This window comes from Bufo gargarizans, chromosome 2, assembly GCF_014858855.1.
Source record: "Bufo gargarizans isolate SCDJY-AF-19 chromosome 2, ASM1485885v1, whole genome shotgun sequence".
In the NCBI taxonomy this organism is placed as follows: domain Eukaryota; kingdom Metazoa; phylum Chordata; class Amphibia; order Anura; family Bufonidae; genus Bufo; species Bufo gargarizans.
The window spans coordinates 387,372,270-387,395,848 of NC_058081.1; positions in this window are offsets into that span (position 1 = coordinate 387,372,270).

The following is a 23,579-nucleotide window of genomic DNA, read 5'->3' on the forward strand; positions in this document are numbered from 1 at the left end:
AAGCAGAAGAGACTTGTTTGGGCTAAAGAACACAAGGAATGGACATTAGACCAGTGGAAATCTGTGCTTTGGTCTGATGAGTCCAAATTTGAGATCTTTGGTTCCAACCACCGTGTCTTTGTGCGACGCAGAAAAGGTGAACGGATGGACTCTACATGCCTGGTTCCCACCGTGAAGCATGGAGGAGGAGGTGTGATGGTGTGGGGGTGCTTTGCTGGTGACACTGTTGGGGATTTATTCAAAATTGAAGTCATACTGAACCAGCATGGCTACCACAGCATCTTGCAGCAGCATGCTATTCCATCCGGTTTGCGTTTAGTTGGACCATCATTTATTTTTTAACAGGACAATGACCCCAAACACACCTCCAGGCTGTGTAAGGGCTATTTGACCATGAAGGAGAGTGATGGGGTGCTGCGCCAGATGACCTGGCCTCCACAGTCACCGGACCTGAACCCAATCGAGATTGTTTGGGGTGAGCTGGACCGCAGAGTGAAGGCAGAAGGGCCAACAAGTGCTAAGCATCTCTGGGAACTCCTTCAAGACTGTTGGAAGACCATTTCAAGTGACTACCTCTTGAAGCTCATCAAGAGAATGCCAAGAGTGTGCAAAGCAGTAATCAAAGCAAAAGGTGGCTACTTTGAAGAACCTAGAATATGACATATTTTCAGTTGTTTCACACTTTTTTGTTATGTAAATAATTCTATGTGTGTTAATGTGTTAATTCATAGTTTTGATGCCTTCAGTGTGAATCTACAATTTTCATAGTCATGAAAATAAAGAAAACTCTTTGAATGAGAAGGTGTGTCCAAACTTTTGGTCTGTACTGTATATATATATATATATATATATATATTTATTTGGAAAATGGATATGCAGCACACTATCTTGTTCGGGTGCAAATCAGGCCGGTGTGGACCAGCACCAAGGTCCAATTCGGTAGAAAAAAAAAAAGGCGAGCAGAACACCAAGGATTTCAAAAGGAAAACGTGCGGTTTATTCACCCAATGTCAGTAGCACCGACGTTTCAACCGCTTGTTGCGGTCTTTCTCAAGCTGTGTGCACATGTGTTACAATCACATAATATATAGGTGTGTCAATCAATGATATAATCAAAACAATTTGAAGAAAACAGAAGTATTGAGCAGCTCTCACCTGCCAGGGATTCCACTGGTATAGCACGGAACAGCTCCTTCACCCGAATCAGGAGAAATACGGAAGTGTAGAGGAAAAGAGATTTTGTCCAGCTTGTACTTGTGGTAATCCAAGGCTTCTTTATTGAAAATTCAGTATAAAATCCAGGTACAGAAAGCAGTCTACAGAGTCTACATGTTTCGGACACAATGCAATCTTAGCCCTTACTCATGACTGTTTCAGATACACTGTGAGTTACCTTTGTAGAGAGGAGGGGGAGGGTCTCTCACCTGAGATAATCAGGCTGAAAATTCAACCCCTCCCCTCTACAAATGTGTACATAGGTAAAAACATGCCAAAAAGACAATTCATATGGTCCATAAAATACATATAAGGCTACTTTCACACCAGCGCTTGATCGGATCCGTTCTGAACGGATCCGATCATATCAATGCAGACGGCGGCGCCTTTCGGTACGGATCCGTCTGCATTAATAACTTAGAAAAACTTCTAAGTGCGCAAGATGCCTGAGCGGATCCGCTCAGACTCCCAACGCAAAGTCAATGGGGGACGGATCCGCCCGAAGATTGAGCCATATGGTGTCATCCCCAAGCGGATCCGCTCCCACCGACCTACACTGCAAGTCCGAATGGATCCGCTCGCCTCCGCACGGCCAGGCGGACAGCCGAACGCTGCAAGCAGCGCTCAGCTGTCCGCACGGCCGCGCGGAGGCGAGCGGAGCGGAGGCTGAACGCCGCCAGACCGATGCAGTCCGAGCGGATCCGCTCCACTCAGACTGCACCAGGGCTGGATGGAGGCGCTCGGGTCCGCTCGCGAGCTCCTTCGAACAGAGCTCACGAGCGGACCGACGAACGCTAGTGTGAAAGGAGCCTAAAGGAAATGGGAAATAGAGGAAGAAAGGAGGAGAAATAAATCATTGGTTAATACTGCAGAATTAGATCCAGTTTCTTATTTAAACCTTGAGGCTGGCGACTTTCAAGTCGGAAAATCCAGTATGATTCTCTGTTTAAGAGTTTCCTCTTTCTGTCACCACCTCGTGTTGGTTTTTTAACCTTTTCAATGCCTTGTACTGACATATAGGAGACATCACCACCATGTACCATGGCAAAATGGAGACTTGCCGCAGATATGTTGCGGTTCTCATGGTGCGGTATGTCTGATATATGTTTTCTAATGCGTGTTTTTATTGCATTTGTGTTACATCCCACATATTGTAGCCTGCAATCTGTGCATGTTATGCAGTCAATCGCATAAGTGGTATTACAATTTAAAAAGGATTTTATTTTGAAAACTTGGCCGTTAATAGTGGATTCAAAGTTTTGACAGATCTTCATGTATTTACAACAAATGCAAATGGAGTGACCACATTTATAGTTTCCTGTTGTTGACAGCCATGTGTTTTGTGTTGTTCGGGATTTGTCATTTTTGAAGAGAGATGGGCTGACGGAGCTAGCTATGGTGGGTGCCTTTCGGGCTGCACATTTAATGCCATTGTGTACCATAGGTGCCCATGTTTTGTCACACGCTAGCACTGGGAAGTGTTTTCTGACTGTCACAAATTTGAGTGTATTCCTTACTATATTGTGTGACAAAAATATTTTTTCTTTCTTGGTTAGATATCTCTCTAGTTTTTTGTCTCTTTGTTTCTATATGTGTGTTCAGTAGTATATTCCTATTCATGTGTTGAATGTCTCTGCTGCATTTCTTCATCTTTTTTTCCGAATATGCTCTATGTGTTAGTCTACTTATGATGTTTTGCGCCTCTGTTTCGTATGTCGACTCTTCACTGCAGTTTCTTCTAGCCCTAATTAGTTCTCCTTTTGGTATATTTCTGATGGTATGCATGGGATGGCATGATTGTGCATGTAGTATTGTATTGCCTGATGTTGGTTTTCTGTAGGTGCTAGTGTAAATGGAGGCCGAGGCGGAGTCTCCCCTGAGGCGGAGTCTCCCCTGAGGCGGAGATCCAGGAACTCAATGCTCCTGGCGCTATGTTGAACGGTAAATTGGATACCGTTCACACATGCGTTCAGATAATCTGCAAATGATGGTATGGCCGCCACATCACCAGACCAGATAAAGATCAGGTCATCGATGTAACGGCAATACCATCTTATGCTATCCGAAAATGAGTTGGTGTCGATGAGGAGAAAGCCCCTCTCCCACCATGCCATAAATATATTGGCTATGGAGGGAGAGAACTTGGCCCCCATCGACACACCCGATGTCTGCAGGAAAAACTTTCCATCAAACATAAAATAATTCCGCCTCAGGAGGAAGTCCACCACGGCCACCACATACTCCATTAGCACCACAGAAAAATTTCCAAAATTCTCCAAAAACCATACCAGGGAGATATTCACCAATTTATGGGGAATGCTAGGGTAAAGTGCGACTACATCAGCTGTCACCCATAGATAATCTTGGGACCATTCCAGGTTTTGTACAGCCTGTAAAACTGATTTAGTGTCTCTCAGAAAACCAGGAATCAAGGGTTGCAGTAACGAGTCGACCCACTGGCATAGGCGTTCGGAATACGACCCTATGCCTGAGACAATTGGTCTCAGTGGAGGGGGGGAGATTGATTTATGCACTTTTGGCAAAGCATGTAAGATCGGAATAACCGGGGCTGCAACAAAGATATAATCACATTCTTTTTGATTAGGAAAACCCATATTGGATCCCTGTAACAACAGGTCTTTCAATTCTTTCTGAAAAGAGGGGAGCGGGTCACCAGGTAAAACATCATAGATCTTGTCATTATGTAACATCTGATGGATAAGGGATCTATAGAGTTCACTATCTAGGATGACCACCGCTCCCCCCTTGTCAGCTTGCTTCACAACAATGTCATTTCTATTGCTGAGGTTAAGCAATGCTTGGAATTCTTTTTTGGATAGATTGTGCGCATTTGGATCCCTTTGTTGTGAAACAACAGAATTGTGCAAAGAGACTAAATCCTTTTCAACTAATTCCTGAAATCTATCCAGTGCATGAGATCTAGATTGCACAGGATAGAAATCACGATTAGAGGGATTGAAATCTGACGAACGGTAAACAGGATTGGACGGTGGGCAAGTGTTTCCCAATTCCAATAAATCATACACACGTAGCATTTCATTAAAGGACATACTGGCTGGATCATATATATGATTTGGGTTCAAAGTTGTATTCATAGCTAAGTCAGGATCCACGTTGGAGGTGGACACACCGGCCGCAGCATCTCCTGGACTACACACCTGTGAGTCTGTTGGTTGGAAATGTTGCTGCAGAGTTAGACTGCGGGCCAGTCTGTTCACGTCCAATATGGTCCTGTACAAATCAAAATGGCATGACGGCGCAAATGTTAAACCGACCTAGAACCTTGAGCTCATGGTCTGACAGTAAACAGGCTGACAAATTAATTATTTGTAGGTCGTCTTTCCCTTCCTGAATCTTGCGGGATAACGGCGACTTGTGATGTCGTCGCCCTCCTCTGCGTTTTTTGCCGCTTGTCTGTGTGGATTAGTTCCTGGTATAGGGCAATTTTTGGATGTCTCTGTCTGTGTCTGGTTGGTATCACATTCTGATTCAGGTGAGTCAGCCTCCGTAGAGCTGAATGAGACTCTGTGACGCTGAGCCCTTTTGGATCGTAGGCCTCTTAGTATAGATTTTGGAGTCTGTGCTCGCATGTCCGGCCAGGTATACACTTCTTTGCGACTGTAATCAAGCAAGTCTCTATTGAACTTGGACTGCTTCATTTGCATGAGTGCTTCTTCCGTTGAGGTAAGATCCTCCTTTAGTTTGTCATCAAACTTGAGAAAAGCTGGGTTGTTGGTATAATCAAGTAGTGAGTCTTGCGTGATTTTGATTTCTCTTCTTAACTCTTCCAAGGTCTGTTTTTCATTCTGAACAATTAAGTCCATCAATTTTAGGGAACAGCTGGACAAAATAGATTCCCATTCCTTTAAAAATGAATCTGAGTAAATAATAGACGGTTTCTTTTTTAGGCGTAGGCCCCTTGGGATCATTTCTTTTTCAATATATTTTTGTAATGACGTATAGTCCCACCAGGTGCGAAGCTCTTTTAGTAGCAGTTGTTCTAATGTAGACATCAGTGTACTTGATAGCAAGCTGTCCTGGATATCCTGCTGTGGCTTTTCAAAAATGGCATTAATTTTCAGGAATCTTTCCTGTTCGTCCTCAATCGGACGAAATGAGGCATGTGCCATAGTATCGCCAATTGCACAGGAAAAATATATACTGAGGGCCTAGGTAGGGAGTGCACGCTCTCGGGTAGTGAAATTTGAAGAAAACAGAAGTATTGAGCAGCTCTCACCTGCCAGGGATTCCACTGGTATAGCACGGAACAGCTCCTTCACCCGAATCAGGAGAAATACGGAAGTGTAGAGGAAAAGAGATTTTGTCCAGCTTGTACTTGTGGTAATCTCCTATATGTCAGTACAAGGCATTGAAAAGGTTAAAAAACCAACACGAGGTGGTGACAGAAAGAGGAAACTCTTAAACAGAGAATCATACTGGATTTTCCGACTTGAAAGTCGCCAGCCTCAAGGTTTAAATAAGAAACTGGATCTAATTCTGCAGTATTAACCAATGATTTATTTCTCCTCCTTTCTTCCTCTATTTCCCATTTCCTTTAGGCTCCTTTCACACTAGCGTTCGTCGGTCCGCTCGTGAGCTCTGTTCGAAGGAGCTCGCGAGCGGACCCGAGCGCCTCCATCCAGCCCTGGTGCAGTCTGAGTGGAGCGGATCCGCTCGGACTGCATCGGTCTGGCGGCGTTCAGCCTCCGCTCCGCTCGCCTTCGCGCGGCCGGGCGGACAGCTGAGCGCTGCTTGCAGCGTTCGGCTGTCCGCCTGGCCGTGCGGAGGCGAGCGGATCCGTTCGGACTTGCAGTGTAGGTCGGTGGGAACGCTTGGGGATGACACCATATGGCTCAATCTTCGGGCGGATCCGTCCCCCATTGACTTTGCGTTGGGAGTCTGAGCGGATCCGCTCAGGCATCTTGCGCACTTAGAAGTTTTTCTAAGTTATTAATGCAGACGGATCCGTACCGAACGGAGCCGCCGTCTGCATTGATATGATCGGATCCGTTCAGAACGGATCCGATCAAGCGCTGGTGTGAAAGTAGCCTTATATGTATTTTATGGACCATATGAATTGTCTTTTTGGCATGTTTTTACCTATGTACACATTTGTAGAGGGGAGGGGTTGAATTTTCAGCCTGATTATCTCAGATGAGAGACCCTCCCCCTCCTCTCTACAAAGGTAACTCACAGTGTATCTGAAACAGTCATGAGTAAGGGCTAAGATTGCATTGTGCCCGAAACATGTAGACTCTGCTTTCTGTACCCGGATTTTATACTGAATTTTCAATAAAGAAGCCTTGGATTACCACAAGTACAAGCTGGATAAAATCTCTTTTCCTCTACACAATCAAAACAATTTGTAAATAAAAGTAGCAGAATTCGTAATATCAACAGTTAGGGCATGTGAACAAATCTCCTAAGCAGTGTCAAAAAATGTTTGTGGATACAGTACATTTACAAAGGGAAAAAACAAAAAACTGGAGTAGTGTACTGGGTATGTGCCCTTTTTGCACAATCAAACAAATAAATATGGGGATAAGGCGCTAAAACAAAATAACAATGGCTTTATTGTATTATTTTGTTAAAATTAAGGTTATCAACCTGTCACTGCAGAATGCAGCAACTAACTTACACTAAATTTGTGGGACCACACCTATACCACCACAAGGCAAGGCAACCATATGGAGCACAAGGTCGATCTCACAAACTAAACCCACCAACACATTAGGGGGATCAAAACACCACAAGGTCCTAGGTATATGACCCGGGTGAAAGGTACTATCTAGGGGGATGTCTGGTACCGTTGAAACACCAGATATCACTCCTAACAGTGAGTGTCAGCGCGCAGACTCTCACTGCACTAAAATAGTACAGGTGCAGGACTATGGCAGAGCAACAACCTTAGCTCCAATTGGTATATCTGGAGCAAGGATTACCCTGACATTTCCCTTGATGGTCAATGCTCAACGCGTTTCCATGCATTCAACATGCATTTCATCAGGAGCAATGTGCACCATAATTCACACAGCCCAAAGCCTCTGACTTTGATGTTAGACCAAAGCTGTGAACAGTAAGCAGCAGTAGGGTGACCTGCCTAGCACCTAATTCCTCTAGTGTGAGGTACGGTGTTGTCACTGATAAACTACTTTCCTGCCTAAGCTGACCACCTCTAGGTTGAGGCGCAGCGTGCTGGTGTGCATACAAATCGGTGCTGTAATGGCCACAAAGCGGCCCCCAGAACGCCGAGATTTACAGGGTGAAACCCCGCCCTGCTAGACACGCCCCCCACCTGACAGACAATTCGGCCAGGAGGCTCGGTCCAGGATTAACCAATGGCTGAACAGCAGGAGGAACTACGTGAGTCCCAGGGAAAGCGCAATGCGCCGCATTATACACAGGAAAAATCGAAAGCGGCTCTGAATCACATGTCACCGCAGCATTAAAACCTATTTATCGGTATACAGTAGGATGAGATCACAATCGAGGGACCTAAGAAGGAGCGACCACACTCAGTTATATGCATATAGAAGTTAACATATATCTCAGAGTACCCCCGTTATTGAATTCATAAATGGACAAGATTCAATATAAGCCAATGGATAATCATATAAAGGGAACAAACGAAATGGCATCATTGAGGCCAGATGGTTTGATGGTATTTAATGAAAAAATCCATCTTGTCTCTTTTTGCAACAAAATGCATTCACAATCACCACCCCTGGATGACATCTTCACAGAATCAATCACTTGAAATTTGACCGACGATGTATTCCCTCTGTGAAGATCTGATACATGGCGTGCAATCGGGGTATCTTTGAGGTTCGTGATGTCCAGAATGTGTTCCCCAATATGTCGTCTTAGCTCTCTTATAGTTTTGCCAACATATTTGATGCTGCAAACGCATGTCATCAGATAAGCGCCACCAACCGACTTGCAGTTATAGAAAGACTTGGTGAAAAAAGTCTTATCTGAGGTGCTGCTGGTAAAACTTTTCGACTAATTTATAAATCCACAAAATTTACAGGATTCGGTAACCAGGATTGTGGTTGGGGACTTGCATTAAAAATGTGTGTCAGCATATCTCGCAAGTTGTTGCTGCGCCGATAAGTGACTGAGGGTCTCAATGGGATCATGCTGCCGATATCGGGATCAGATTTAAGTATATCCCAATGTTCAGCAAGAACATGGGCGTACAGCCTCATGGGCACTGTCATACGTACCAATAATTCTCACAATGTTATCACTGGTATCCCTCTTTTTAGGGGATAACAGAAGATCCCTGTTGGTACTCAATGAATGTTGGTACTCCTGTTTCAGACATCGCTGAGGATAACCGCGACGCTGAAACCTCTGCTGAAGATCTTTCGCAGCCACCCTAAAGTCACTCAGTTGAGAACAATTCCTCCTCACCCTTAAGTATTGGCCTTTAAGGATCCCTCTCTTGAGGGCCAAAGGGTCCCCACTCTCCCATTTCAACAGATTATTAGTAGCCGTGGGCTTCCTAAAAACATTAGTACTAATGCGCCCATCTGCAGCAAGTGAAATGGTGAGATCTAGGAAGGAAATGGTGGTAGAATCAATTTCTGACGTAAAAAATAGCCCTAATATGTTCCCATTTAGGACTGCAACAAACTCTTGGAAAAAATCTCTGTCACCCCCCCACAGGATCAGCACATCATCGATGTATCTGATCCAGAGGGGGACAACAGATGTGAACTGCTCCATATCCTCACAGAAGACCACCTCTCTTTCCCACCAGCCCAAGTAGAGATTCGCAAAGGTGGGGGCACAAGGACTGCCCATTGAGACCCCCCTGAGCTTGTGGAAAATGCGACCATCAAACAAAAACACATTGTGTTTGAGAATAAAACTCAAGAGTTCCATGACAAAGATGTTGTGATTCCTGCACTGTTCACCTCTCTGTTGGAGGAACGTGAGGATCGCTCCACAGCCCAACTCATGAGGAATTGAGCTGTAGAGCGCCTCCACGTCCAGACTGGCCAAATAGGTGTCCTTGTCACATTGGACACCATCTAAACGTCCCAGCACCTCCATGGTATCCCTGACATGTGAGGGCAGACTGTTGACAAAGGGACGTAAAACAGTGTCCACATATGTGCTAATATTGGCCATCAGGCAGTTAGTCCCAGACACTATCGGCCTCCCCTTTAGAGGCTCATACCCCTTATGAACTCTGGGGAGGCAATAGAAGGCCGCTGTGACTGGGTGCGCAGGTAGAAAAAAGGCTAATTCAGTTCTATCAATAAGCTTCTTCTCTAGAGCTCGATTCAGGATACAGGACAGTTCCATCCTATAGGCTGGGGTAGGATCAGACGGGAGTTGCTCATATGTAAGTTTGTCCTTGAGCACTCTCATACACATGTTACCGTATTGCTCGTGCCCCAGGATCACTATATTCCCGCCCTTGTATGAAGATTTAATCACCAGCTCCTTATCCTGCTGGAGCGTCCAGAGGGCCCCTCTCTCCTGTTCATTCAAGTTGTCAATGCTAAGTACATAGGAGTCAATCTGACTTAGCTTACTGGAAACTACAGACACAAAGGTGTCAATAGGGGTACAGTCACCGATGGGGGGCATTTTAGTCAATGGTAATCTAAGGTTAGTAAAGGGACCATCCCCTGGACCCCTTGGCCCCTCAGCAAACTAGTCCGCCAAAATTTGAACATCCGACATCTCAATTCCCAGTTCTTCACACTTCCTATGGTCATGAGTGACAAAAAATTTGCGCCTTTTGAGTTTGCGCGCAAATAAATTTAAATCTTTCACCCAGCCAAAACAGTCAAACCTACACATAGGAACAAACGAAAGGCCCTTCTGTAAAACTTGAGTTTCCATAGTAGTGAGAACACGGGAAGATAAGTTAATCATTTGTAACTCATCCTTCTTGGAAATAGCTGAGATGTCGGATGCCACCTGGGAAGAATGGGGGAATGTCATTGCTTGTTCCTCAGTAGGTATTGGAACATCGGCGGGGTATTGTCTAAAAAAAAAAAAACTGCCGTTATGACCTCTACCCCCTCGTCCCCTTCTGCCCTGACCCCTATTTCTACCACCATACGGTCTTCTGGTGGATTGGGGCCCTGTTCGTTTAACACCAGCAGCCTCCGACTCGGGTTCACCCTCTGAAGAAGATACCTCAGTATCTAGCTCAAGGGCATCTGAGTGTTTAATACTATAATCAAAGATTTTACCCTCTTTGAAATCTCTGATGTCCCTATTGAAAAGGGAGTGCTTCTTTTCTTTCAGCTGGGCTGTATATTTTTCTACGGAGATTTGAAGGAGCGATTCTTTTTTATTGAAATCAGTGTGACTACTGAATTTTTTAGTTGACTCAATCGCTTCCTTCAATTCAATCTCCACAGATGCCAAAACACTCTTTTCCTCCTCTAATAGGAGTTTCATTAATCTCAGAGATGAATCCACGGATTCTTTCCCCCACATTATTTGAGAAAGTCCGTAGACCTAAGCCGAGCTGCTGGTGTAATGGGATTCCTTAAACCCCGGGGGACAATTTTATTCCCAATATACGTGTCCAAGGACTGTACCTCCCACCAGGATCTCACAACATTTTTGTAAATCCTGGTGACCTGTTTGAAAGCAGACGAGATAGTGATGGTTTGAGAGGAAAAATATATTTCTCGTTCAGAGAACACCTCACTAGGATCTCCCATTCACTGAGCGGTATCAATGCTGCTAGACAAAAAGCCTGCCATTCCCTGTAGTGCAACTAAACTCAATGAAAAAACAAAAAACTGGAGTAGTGTACTGGGTATGCGCCCTATTTGCACAATCAAACAAATAAATGTGGGGATAAGGCGCTAAAACAAAATAACAATGGCTTTATTGTATTATTTTGTTAAAATTAAGGGTATCAACCTGTCACTGCGGAATGCAGCAGCTAACTTACACTAAATTTGTGGGACCACACCTATACCACCACACGGCAGATCTTCAGCAGAGGTTTCAGCGTCGCGGTTATCCTCAGCCATGTCTGAAACAGGCGTACCAAAATTCATTGAGTACCAACAGGGATCTTCTGTTATCCCCTAAAAAGAGGGATACCAGTGATAACATTGTGAGAATTATTGGTATGTATGACAGTGCCCATGAGGCTGTACGCCATGTTCTTGCTGAACATTGGGATATACTTAAATCTGATCCCGATATCGGCAGCATGATCCCATTAAGACCCTCAGTCACTTATCGGCGCAGCAACAACTTGCGAGATATGCTGACACACAGTTTATATGCCAGTCCCCAACCACAATCCTGGTTACCGAATCCGCTCACAGGGACATATCCCTGTGGATCCTGTACATTTTGTGGATTTATAAATAAGTCGAAAAGTTTTACCAGCAGCACCTCAAATAAGACTTTTTTCAACAAGTCTTTCTATAACTGCAAGTCAGTTGGTGTTGTTTATCTGATGACATGCGTTTGCAGCATCAAATATGTTGGCAAAACTATCAGAGAGTTAAGACGATGTATTGGGGAACACATTCTGGACATCACGAACCCCAAAGATACCCTGATTGCACGCCATGTATCAGATCTTCACAGAGGGAATACATCGTCGGTCAAATTTCAAGTGATTTATTCTGTAAAGATGTCATCCAGGGGTGGTGATTGTGATCGCATTTTGTTGCAAAAAGAGACGAGATGGATTTTTTCATTAAATACCATCAAACCATCTGGCCTCAATGATGCCACCTCGTTTGTTCCCTTTATATGATTATACATTAGCTTATATTGGATCTTGTCCATTTATTAATTCAATAAGGGGGGTACTATGAGATATATGTGAACTTCTATATGCATATAACTGAGTGTGGTCGCTCCTTCTTAGGTCCCTCGATTGTGATCTCATCCTACTGTATACCGATAAATAGGTTTTAATGCTGCGGTGACATGTGATTCAGAGCCGCTTTTGATTTTTCCTGTGTATAATGCGGCGCATTGCGCTTTCCCTGGGACCCACGTAGTTCCTCCTGCTGTTCAGCCATTGGTTAATCCTGGACCGAGCCTCCTGGTCGGATTGGCTGTCAGGTGGGGGCGTGTCTAGCAGGGCGGGGTTTCACCCTGCAAATCTCAGCGTTCTAGGGGCCGCTCTGCGGCCATTACAGCGCCGATTTGTATGCACACCAGCACGCTGCGCCTCAACCTAGAGGTAGTCAGCTTAGGCAGGAAAGTAGTTTATCAGTGACAACACCGTACCTCACACTAGAGGAATTCGGTGCTAGGCAGGTCACCCTGATCAAACAAAGGCAGTTAAACAAGCAAGTTTAGATAATTAAATAAAAGATTATAGGTCAGGATCGCATAGATACTCGGACTCCCAAAAGTATGCGGGTCATGCACACATGGGGATCTAGGCTCCACCATCCTGTCAACCCTGTGGTCTGGTCTTAAATCCACTCTCAACGTGCACATGACAGGGAAGGCTGGTGTCCCACAGCAGCGACCAACCATATCAACAGTCAAGTCACCGTCGCGATGAGGAGGCGGCGCCGGCGCCGTGGATCATCGCTGCGAACCGTCCCCATCCCCATTAAGTCACCTCACCATCCACCCAGTACACTGAATGGCTAGTGTCAGACCTGGATATAACCCTGACTACATCAACAACTTCTTATTAAAATATTAAAGATGTAAACTGTGTGGGTAGGCTTCCAACTGTCATAGATCACACACCACATCTGGAACAGAACTCCGACCGGGCCATCTTAATTGCATGCAATACAATAAAAAACACTGTGGGTAGCTGGAAAGACCCAAGATGCTCTTCTCCCTGTGCAGGATGTCAGTCATGACCGTGATAAATAAACAAATATGAAAAGACAGAAAAATTAAAATCAGTTCAACTTGATTATTTTATACACATGTTCACCAAACCCAAAGAAGGGATTACGGACAACACGGTATCAGGAGAGAGACACCACTATTCCACTCTAAAGTCAACATTCAGGCCATAAGGCCTCAAGGTTTTCAAAGTAAAAATCCAGAATAACTCTCGCTTTTTGAGGAGAGCTTGTCTATCTCCCCCCTGCCTTCCCAATTGTATCTGTTCTAGTATGCGGAACCTCAGATCTTTTTGTGAGTGTCCTTCCTCTTTGAAGTGATTGGACACTGGCAAATCCATATTTTTTTCTGAATGGAGTATCGGTGTTTATTTAACCATGTCTTAACATCCCACATGGTCTCACCAACATACCACCTCCCACAAGGGCATGACAGCTGGTAGACCACGTAGGACGAATCACACATCAAATACTGGGTGATTTTGATAATTTTGTTGGTGGCCGGATTGAGAAATGTATCCCCCTTCAACATAAGGTTGCAATTTACACAATGGTAACAGGGGTAGCAGCCAGTCCGCGTGGAGCCACATAGTGCTTGCTCTCACGCTGGTCTTGCCGCTACCCACAGAAGACCTCACAAGCCTGTCTCCCAAATTGCGTCCTCTTCGATAAGAAAATAGAGGAGATGTATGGAACTCCTCAACCTGAGGGAAACTACTCCCTATCATCTTCCAATGTTTCCTGATGACAGCCGCAATTTGCGGACTGTCAGCAGAGAATTGGGAGACGAAGGGAATGCGGGGGGGCTTTTACAAAATCATCTTTGGGGCTAACTGTAGTAGAATTGCTGTCTACTCACGAGATACTTCCCCTAATCAATTTCTTGGGGTATCCTCGGGCTGCAAATTTCTGACCCATTTCATTGAACCATATATCTCTAGTCTGTTTATCCCTCACGATCCTCTGTACTTGGAGGAATTGACTGAAGGGCAATGATCGAATCATGGGAGGGGGATGATGCAGGGATTATGTAGCAACGTATTTTTTGTCAGTGCTCTTCACAAACAGAGCAGTCATCAATCCCCGTCCCATGATCCGGACCTCCGTGTCCAGAAATTGCAATTTTTCAGTCGAATGGACCACAGTGAATTTTACCGTAGGATCGATCTCATTGAGAAATGCGTGGAACGCGAGGAGGCCCAACGCGTCGCCCGTCCACACCAAGAGGCTTAAAAGAATTTCTGGAGCGTAATAATATTACAGGCTATAGCTACTAGAGAGCATGATAAGGAGGACTGTTTAAATACCAATTCTAACTGAACCAGGAAATGTATTGGTCGATTCATGGATCAAACAGCTGTTGTGAATTTTGCCATTAAGCTCCTTTTTAGAGAACAGCAAGTTGTGCAAAAAGTACTGAAACATTGAACAGTTGGACACGTGCATTCAAAAGTTCAACTGTAAAGGTTAGAGTGCATTTTAGGTTCATCCTGACATTTCACCCAAAAGCCAAATATCCAAAACTTTTTCTGAGTAGTATGTGTGTATATATATATATATATATATATATATATATATATATATGTGTATGTATATATATATATATAGAGAGAGAGAGAGAGAGAGAGAATCTCACAAAAGTGATTATACCCCTTACATTTTTGTAAGTATTTTAATATATCTTCATGGGACAACACTGAAGATCTGACACTTTGATACAATGTAAAGTGAGTACACCCCTAAGAGAAAAAGGCCAAATTGTGTACAATTAGCCATTTTCCCTCCCTGGTGTCATGTGACATTTTAGTGTTACAAGGTCTTAGGTGTGAATGGGGAGCTGGAAGTTCAACATGGCACCTCATGGCAAAGAACTCTCTGAGATTTGAAAAAAAAAGAATTGTTGCTCCACATAAAGATGGTCTAGGCCAGTGGTGGCGAACCTATGGCACGGGTGCCAGAGGCAGCACTCAGAGCCCTCTCTGTGGGCACCTGCACCCTGGAAAAAGTATTTTGTGTACCAAAATGCCTTAGACTTTTCCTGCCATTCATCAGAGCATGGGGCACTATGAACGGCACAGGCAGAGCACTGAATGTAGGCAGTGGAAGAAGATTCCAGTGGCAACCTGTGAAGTTCTAGTAAATTCTATTCCCAAGAGAGTTAAGGCAGTGCTGGAAAATAATGGTGGCCACACAAAAAATTTACACTTTGGGCACAATTTGGCCATTTTCTCTTAGGGTTGTACTAACTTTTGTTGCCAGCTAATGGCTGTGTGTTGAGTTATTTTGAGGGCACACCAAATGTACACGGTTATACAAGCTGTACACTGACTTTACATTGTATCAAAATGTCATATCTTTAGTGTTGTCCCATGAAAAGATATAATAAAATATTTACAAAAATGTGAGGGGTGGACTCACTTTTGTGAGATACTGTATATGGGCCTGACTTGGGTATTCCAAGAACTGGATAGATTAGGGAACCATGAATGCCAACATGTACTGTGGCATACTGAAGTAGAGTTTGATCCCCTCCCTTCAGAAACTGGGCTGCCGGGCACTATTTCAACATGATCCCAATGACCTCAAACACACCTCCAAGATGACCACTGCCTTGCTAAAGAAACTGAGGATAAAGGTGCTGGACTGGCCAAGCATATCTCCAGACCTAAACCCTATTGAGCATATGCGGGGCATCCTCAAACAGGAGGTGGAAGAATGCAAGGTCTCTCACATCCACCAGCTCCGTGATGTTGTCATAGAGGAGTGGAAGAAGATTCCTGTGGCAACCTGTGAAGCTCTAGTGAACTCAATGCCCAAGAGAGTTAAGGCAGTGCTGGAAAATAATGGTGGCCACACAAAAAATTGACACTTTGGGCACAATTTGGCCATTTTCTTTTAGGGTTGTACTAACTTTTGTTGCCAGCTAATGGCTGTGTGTTGAGTTATTTTGAGGGAACACCAAATTTACATGGTTATACAAGCTGTACACTGACTACTTTACATTGTATCAAAATGTCATATCTTTAGTGTTGTCCCATGAAAAGATATAATAAAATATTTACAAAACTGTGAGGGGTGGACTCACTTTTGTGAGATACTGTATATGGGCCTGCCTTGGGTATTCCAAGAACTGCATCACTAGTGTGGTCATCAGAAGCATCTTCTGTCGTAGTTGTTGAAGATATTATGCAGAGGATTCATCATCCAGTGCATTATTCTTTTTGAGCTGCAGCCGCACCAGTTCCCAACCAACCGGGCTAAAGTAGCCTGCCTGGTCTCACTCCTGACAGGAAAGGCACTTGCCTGGACAACTCCACTCTGAGAGAAAAGCAATCCTCTGACCGACAATCTGCAGGAATTTCTGACAACCTCCCACAGGGTCCTTAAGGAACCTGGACAAAGTACTTTGCCATTTATCCCTCCTGCATCTGCTCCAGGGAAACCTCACAGGTGGCCAATTCACCATACAGATCTGTACTCTGAAATTACATAGAAAAATTAGGCCCTGGTAGTGGCTTTCTGGGAGGGTCTGTCTGGGCAAATTAAAGATGAAATAGCGGGTCATGGCTTTCACACTGAATGACCTGATTTCTCTTCCTACCATCATTGACCTCTGATTCTGGGAACATGCCAAGGAGTTTTTTTGTGAGTTGGGAGGTCCCAGATTGGCATCATCCTTCCAGAGACCCTTAACTTTGCCAATTTTGGCTCCAACACAGGAACCCATGCAGGTGGATAACGTCAGGCTGTCAAAAGAGTGTCAGCACAGGCACACAAATAGCCTGTGTATGTATTGTGGAGTCAAGTCCTGTCAAGGTAGGAAACTCCAGAGCCTAATGACAGTAGGAGAAATGACCCTGGGTGAAGTTCGCCTCAAAATTGATTATCTTTATTGCTCTCTTGTGGTGGGACTTGGTTTATCATACAGAACTTCCTAAACTCTAGCTTGGTGGGAAACTTTCTGAATCAGCCCTTGGTGAACCAATACCGCATACTTAACTGGCACCTAGAGAAGTCCTTGGTGGTGACATTAGTCAATGGCATGGTGCTTCCTGAATCAATTCAGTATTTCACCGTGCCCATGGATCTTCAAGTGGGTGCACTACACACAAAGAACATTTCATTCTGCCTGTATCTACCAGTCTCCTTCTTCAGGGACTGCCCTGGTTTCAGCTACACTGTCCTGTTCTGTATCTCAGGGGAAAATTCTATTTTGGGGTTCTGCCTGCCACTAACGCTGCTTGGCATCTGTGCAGCCTGTTAGAGCTCCAATTAGACTGGTTTCAGATGAGAGCGTGTCACGCAGCGCAGCACCCACCCTGAACTTCCAGAACTTCTGGGGTCGTATATCATTATATTGATTTATGATGTTATGTAACCCTTAGAGGTCTGGAATGTATTGGATAGCACTGGCAGCATTATGTCAGTGTTATCCAATATATTCCAGATCTATAAGTGTTACATAGCATGATAAATCAATATAATGCTATGCAACTCCGGCAGTGCAGGAAGTTCATGACGTGTACTGCACTGCGAGTCCGGAGTGTGACACTTGCTCGTGTGAAGCCAGTCTTATTCCCCAGAATCTACAGGGGTTGCCTATGCCAGTTACACTGATGTCTTAAACAAGAAGGAGGCGGAGATCGTGCTGTCTCATCATCCTTACTATCGATGTCCTATCGACCTGATTCCGGGAAACTTAGCCATGTCCATCCACTGTCCTTGCCTGAGACCCAAGTCATGTCAGAGTACATCCATGAAAACCTGGAGAGAGGTTTCATCCAAAAGTCCTCTACACCGACAGGAGCCGGTTTCTTCTTTGTTAAAGGGGTTATCTCACCTCCCTAGTTGCTGGCTGCCTGCTTGCTGGGGGCAGAGTTGAACTCTGAGATACAAAGCACAGCAATCCTGGCAGGAAGGAAGTAACCCTGCCCCTTGTCTGTGCGTGCTCGCTCCCGAGGCTGTCACAGTAGGAGATTCTGTATCGGCCTCTGGGAGAGCAGCAGAGCAGGTCGTGACATCCAGTGATAAGTTGCTTGTCACCATCTGTTCTGTGTGCTGTGTAAAAGTTTGCCTTCTGTCATCAACACACAGTTTACTCTGCCCAGCAATGACTGTAAACTATTTTCCCTGTCACTACCTCCCTACAATGTAGTTTTATGTAAGTCATTTCCCCACTGATCATGTCTGCATAATTCTCTGCCATCCTCCTCCATTATTCAACTCATTATTATGCTCTGCCCCCCACTGATCATGTCTGCATAATTCTCTGCCACCCTAATCCATTATTCCTATCAGTATTATGCTCTGCCCCTCCCCCACCGATCATGTCTGTATAATTCTCTACCATCTTCTGCCATTATTCATGTCATTATTATCTTCTGCCCCTTCCCCCCTTCCTTGTGATTCCTGTGAGGTGGCCGGGAGTAAATGCACATACGCGAGTGTTTGTATGCACTCGCTCCCGTGAAACCCGGCCACCTCTGCAGCCAGAGAGCAGCCGGAGAATAGATGATAAGTGCGCTTGTGCAGCCACAGCTCCTAACATTATAGCGGTGGCCGTAACCCCTAGAAACGAGCATCAAATTTGGGGGTATAAATGTGAGATTTACAGGAGTTACATCTGGTTTTGAAAATGAAAGTGTATTGAAGAAATGCTTAATGGCGGCCAAGGAATGGATATAAAGTGGATTATGCAGGTGAGACAACCCCTTTAAGAAGAAGGATGGTAACTCCGGCCGTGCATTGCCATTCGAGACTTTAACAAGATTACCATAAAAAACAAATATCCTCTGCTGCCAATTCCTGGACTCTTTGACGGGCTCCGTGGGGCCAGAATCTTTACCAAACTGGATATTCATAGAGCAAAACAATCTGATCTGTGTAAGAGAGGGTGACAAGTAGAAAAACCATGTTTAATACACTTTTAGGAATTTGTAAATGATGCCTTCCGTGATCTCCTGTATAACTGCATGTTGGTCTACCTAGTTGACAGCTTTGTCTTCTCGTCTGATTTCTCACTGAAAACATGTTCAGACAGTACTCCAATGTCTGAGAAAAAAAAGAGACTGAATCTCTGAAAAAATGTCTCTGCCTTTTCTGGGCTACATTATATCGGACCATGGCTTAGAGATGGATCCCAAGAACTTGACTGGTGTTTTGGATTGACCTTGTGATACTGTTTTGTGGGCTACATAACCTTTGCTGGACTTAGCAAACAACTATAGTCAATTCACTCCTCATTTTCTACCCTGATCGCACCTATTTCTGCCCTTACCTGCACAGGGTTGAATGTAAAAAAGGGTGGACCCCATAGGCAGAAAGAGCCTTCCAGTCCCTTAAACATGCCTTCTCATCAGTATTGGTGCTTTGTCGTCCAGAGGTCCACAAGCAATTTTTTGGGGAGATGGACGCATCCTCCGTAGAGACTGGAACTGTACTAACTCAAATTATTTGGGATAAAATAGTCACCTGCAGTTTCTTCTCAAAGGCCTTCTCTGCAACACAATAACATTATTTATTTTGTGGACAAAGAGTTGCTTGCCATCAAGATGGCTCTTGAGGAATAGCATCACTTGTTGAGAGGAGCCTCCAGTCTGCCCAATGTCTCAACCTTTGTCAGGCTTGTCCGTCCTTATGATTTGCCCTTTTCAATTTTACTTTGCATTTCTGTTCTGCAGATAAAAATACCAATCAGATGCTTTGCCCTAGTCCTTTGACTCTGCCAACTGACTTGAGGAGCCCCAGCATATCATAGACCCTCATCATTTCTGTTACTCCTGTCAACTTGAAGGACATTCCATCTGACAAGACGTTTGTTCCTGTGGCCAGGAGGAAGCAGGTCCTGTCCTAGGGACATTACTCCAAAGTTTTGGCTCGCTATCTACAAGCTTCTACATGTATAACTGGATTTTACTCTGCCTATCACACGCAAACCAATGGGCAGGTGGAGCAAATTAATCAGGTCTTCGTCCCTTGGGCAGTGAGTCCACTAACAAGACTCTGTTCTTCTTGTCCATGGCCAGCAAGTAAGAACTTCTCTTTCAGTACCTGTCTCTTCCGGATTTCAGACAGCTAATTCTAATGTCAGTAATTTTTCATATTTGGCAACAGACAAAGACTTCCCTCCTACAAAGCTCTGCTCGTATGAGGAGAGTTACAGATTGTAGTTGCAAAGTTACACCTTAGTTCTCTCCTGGGAACATAGTCTGGCTCTCCTTGAGAAAAATCTGATTTTCATATAATTTTATACAATGTGGCACCTCACTTCATTTGTCCTTTTGAAGTGTTGAAGCAAGTGAACCCAGTGAACTTTACCTTCCTGCCTCCTTACATATTCCCAATTCCTTTCATGTGTCTCTCAAGCCTGTTTTTCTCAATCGATGCTAAACATGGTCTGTTCCTGCTTTCTCTCCTGTCAGTGCAGAGTTAAAGAGATTCTTCTTAATTGACTTGAAAAGTTTTGGTCCTGGGGAGAGATCCTGGAGGCCTCTGGAGAGCATCAATGCCCTGGCTATTCTAAAGAAGTTCTTGCAAATATCTAGTCCAAAGAAGAGAAAGTGCAAGGGCCGTTGCTGTTACGCTGGAGTCCCTTGACAGCTGCTATACAGACCCTTCATGTTACTTACCCCGCTGCTGCTCCCCTTCCTGCATCCTGAACCTGCCGGCCCTCCAGCAGCAGGTTTGGTTGCCAAATTCCCATGGCTGTTCTTCCTGTGCAGGCCATGGCCTGAGCTTGCTGGTCAGGTGTCTCCAGCATATGTACCTGAGCCAGTGTGCACACGGCAAACCTGGAGTACTTAAGGCACCTTCCCCTGCAAGAGTGTGTCTGTGCCATAAGTATTTCTAAAGTGCTAGTCCCTGTAAGGTTGTTCTGTTCATTTGCTTGTTTACTGACCTCTGCCTTGACTCTCCCTGACTCTGATCCTCCGCTGCCTGTGCTGATCTGTGCCTGATTAGTATATTAACCCGTTGCTGCCTGACCTTGGCCTATTTTTATGTTTTTGCCTAATCCCTCAGTGCCCCACAAACGGCATTTCTGATGCTCGTGGGTCAGGTATCAACCACACTGGGTGTCACGGTTCCGCCTGTGACAGTGACTAGAAGATCAAGGAGACTGGCTGCACGTGATTAACAGCCTCTTTGGTTTAACTTTTTTGTGTTGTTGTTGGGGATGACCACACCTCTTGTCTCAGGTGTAGCTTAAATGGTCATTCCTTCTCCTCTATTCAGTCTGGCCTCACCCATCAGGCTATGTGCTTGATAGCTCCTTGTTTGTGAAAGTCTTCTTGTTGGTTCTATCGGAGTTCCTGCTCGCCCGCATACTTTCGCAAGTTAAGTGTCTTTCCTTCTTTGTTTATTGTTTTCCCCTATCATCTGGTATTAGGCCTGAGGAGGTCTGTTATTCCTTCATCTGGGAAGGAATAGGCCATCCGTGTCCTGACATTATCTGCAGGGCCCTGTTAGGGTGAGATATGGCTTAGTTTCCTGCATATGAACATCCCTACCACCAAGGTCTGTTCTGATAGCAGTCAGGACTCAGCATAGGGACTAGGGTGTGATCATCCCCCATTCCTAGTTTCCAGGCCTAGTAACTTTTCCCTTACCTTCTGTGTTTGGTGTGGAATGTATTCCCCACACTGTGCCGTGACACTGGGACTACGTCAGGAGCTACTGGCCTGATGACTCCCTTGTAGCAAAGTCCAGATCCCTGTTACAGGGTAAATACCAGGGGATTGCCAAGATAATGCCCTGAGGTTTATCCCAAAGTCAAACTTTTTTAGACCTGGCATGAGTGGGGAAAAGTCTCAGATTGCAGCGCAAAGGAGCTTTGCACTGCAATCAGCGCCAGAAATACGACTAATATAAGTCATTAGTTAAAGGATGAGTTAAGATCAAGCAAGTTTTTTCAAGAAAATTGCACCAGACATGGTATCACAAAGGTGTAGGTGTATGATAAAATCACAAGACAGCAGTATAGAAAGGGCAAGATATAAGTCACAGTTAATTTAAAAAAAATGCTGACATACATAAGAAAAATTATCCTAAGCGCTAGTATCAGTTTAATGAAACATACTTATCAAAACAATTAAATAATGCTCATATAAATTACCAGGAAATTGTACAACAGGAAGTTTGGGGTTTGTAGGTGTTTACAATATGTCACCATTTTAACTCTAGTATACAATCTTTATTTTATTTAGGCTGTTCACACTAATGTCATGACATTTTTATAACAAAGTACTGACAGCTATCATATATCTTTTTTTCGACAGATCCCAAAAATCCTGACAAAGGCCATTAATTTTTGGGGGTCTGCCAGGTTTACATTGGGGTTCTAGTAAAACAAGGAAAACATTATTTTAGCCATCTGAACCAGAGTCCATGATGGATCACAAATCCTCTGCACTCACAGCTTTTTCCCCAAGGCAATTACACCTTTAAATTGAGGGCAGAAGATGAGATGATAATCCTTATAATTCTCCAACCACAGTAATCTCAGTAATCAATAACTCATCCAGCAACCTTAAAGAGGACCTTTCACTAGTTTAAAAACTAACTATATCAGTGGGCAGAGCGGCGCCCAGGGGTCCCCCTGTACTTACTAGTATGTCTGGACGCCGCTCCGTTCGCCCGGTATAGGCTCCGGTGTCTGCAGCTCCCTCTGTTGTACTGGGCAGAGTTTTTGTATTAGGCGTGTCCCTTGCTGCAGCGCTGGCCAATCGCCGAGAACCAGCATCATAATCATTGCAGCACAGGCCTTGAAAAGAGTCAAATCTACCTGAGAATTGTCATGGTTATTCATGAATTCCTGCTCTCCTGCCCACCTGCTGATGACTGACAAACTTCTTACCTAGTTTTCTCCCTATCTCTCTAGGAGAGAACTGCCAATCATCAGCAGATGGGTGAGAGTGCAGGAATTTATCAATAACCATGACAATTCTCTGGTAGATTTGACTCTTTTCAAGGCCTGTGCTGCAATGATTATGATGCTGGTTCTCGGCAACCACTTGCTTTTAGCTGATGTGTGACACACCGCTGAAATCATCATTTCTGTAACTACTTTATACTGCTCTAAGTGAGGTCAGCATAAAGTTGAAAACAGGTTCACTTTAATCACTAGGCATTAAACATCTTTGTTGTTTAATGGGCGTATGATTTTGCAAGTAAACAGCAGTTTTACCACCAAAACTGTGGGCATTAACACTGATAGGTAATGCTTGCATGGTTTTGCTGGTAAAACTTATTTTTACCTGTGAGATCATGCAGCCATTTAACAGTCACTTTGAAAAACACATCTGCAGTGGTTATGTTTTTTGGCTGTGGGACCATTGCCATAGATTTCTAGCTAGCCAGGTAAAGAAGTGAATTATGTTTTAATTCATTCTAAATATGTTTAATTATCTAATAATATCTTATTGTATCCGTTAACTGTGTTTGTAGATAGATTTGAGCGGATACCTGGATGTTCGGGTTCAACGGGTTCGGCCGAACTTCACAAAAAAGTTCGAGTTCGGG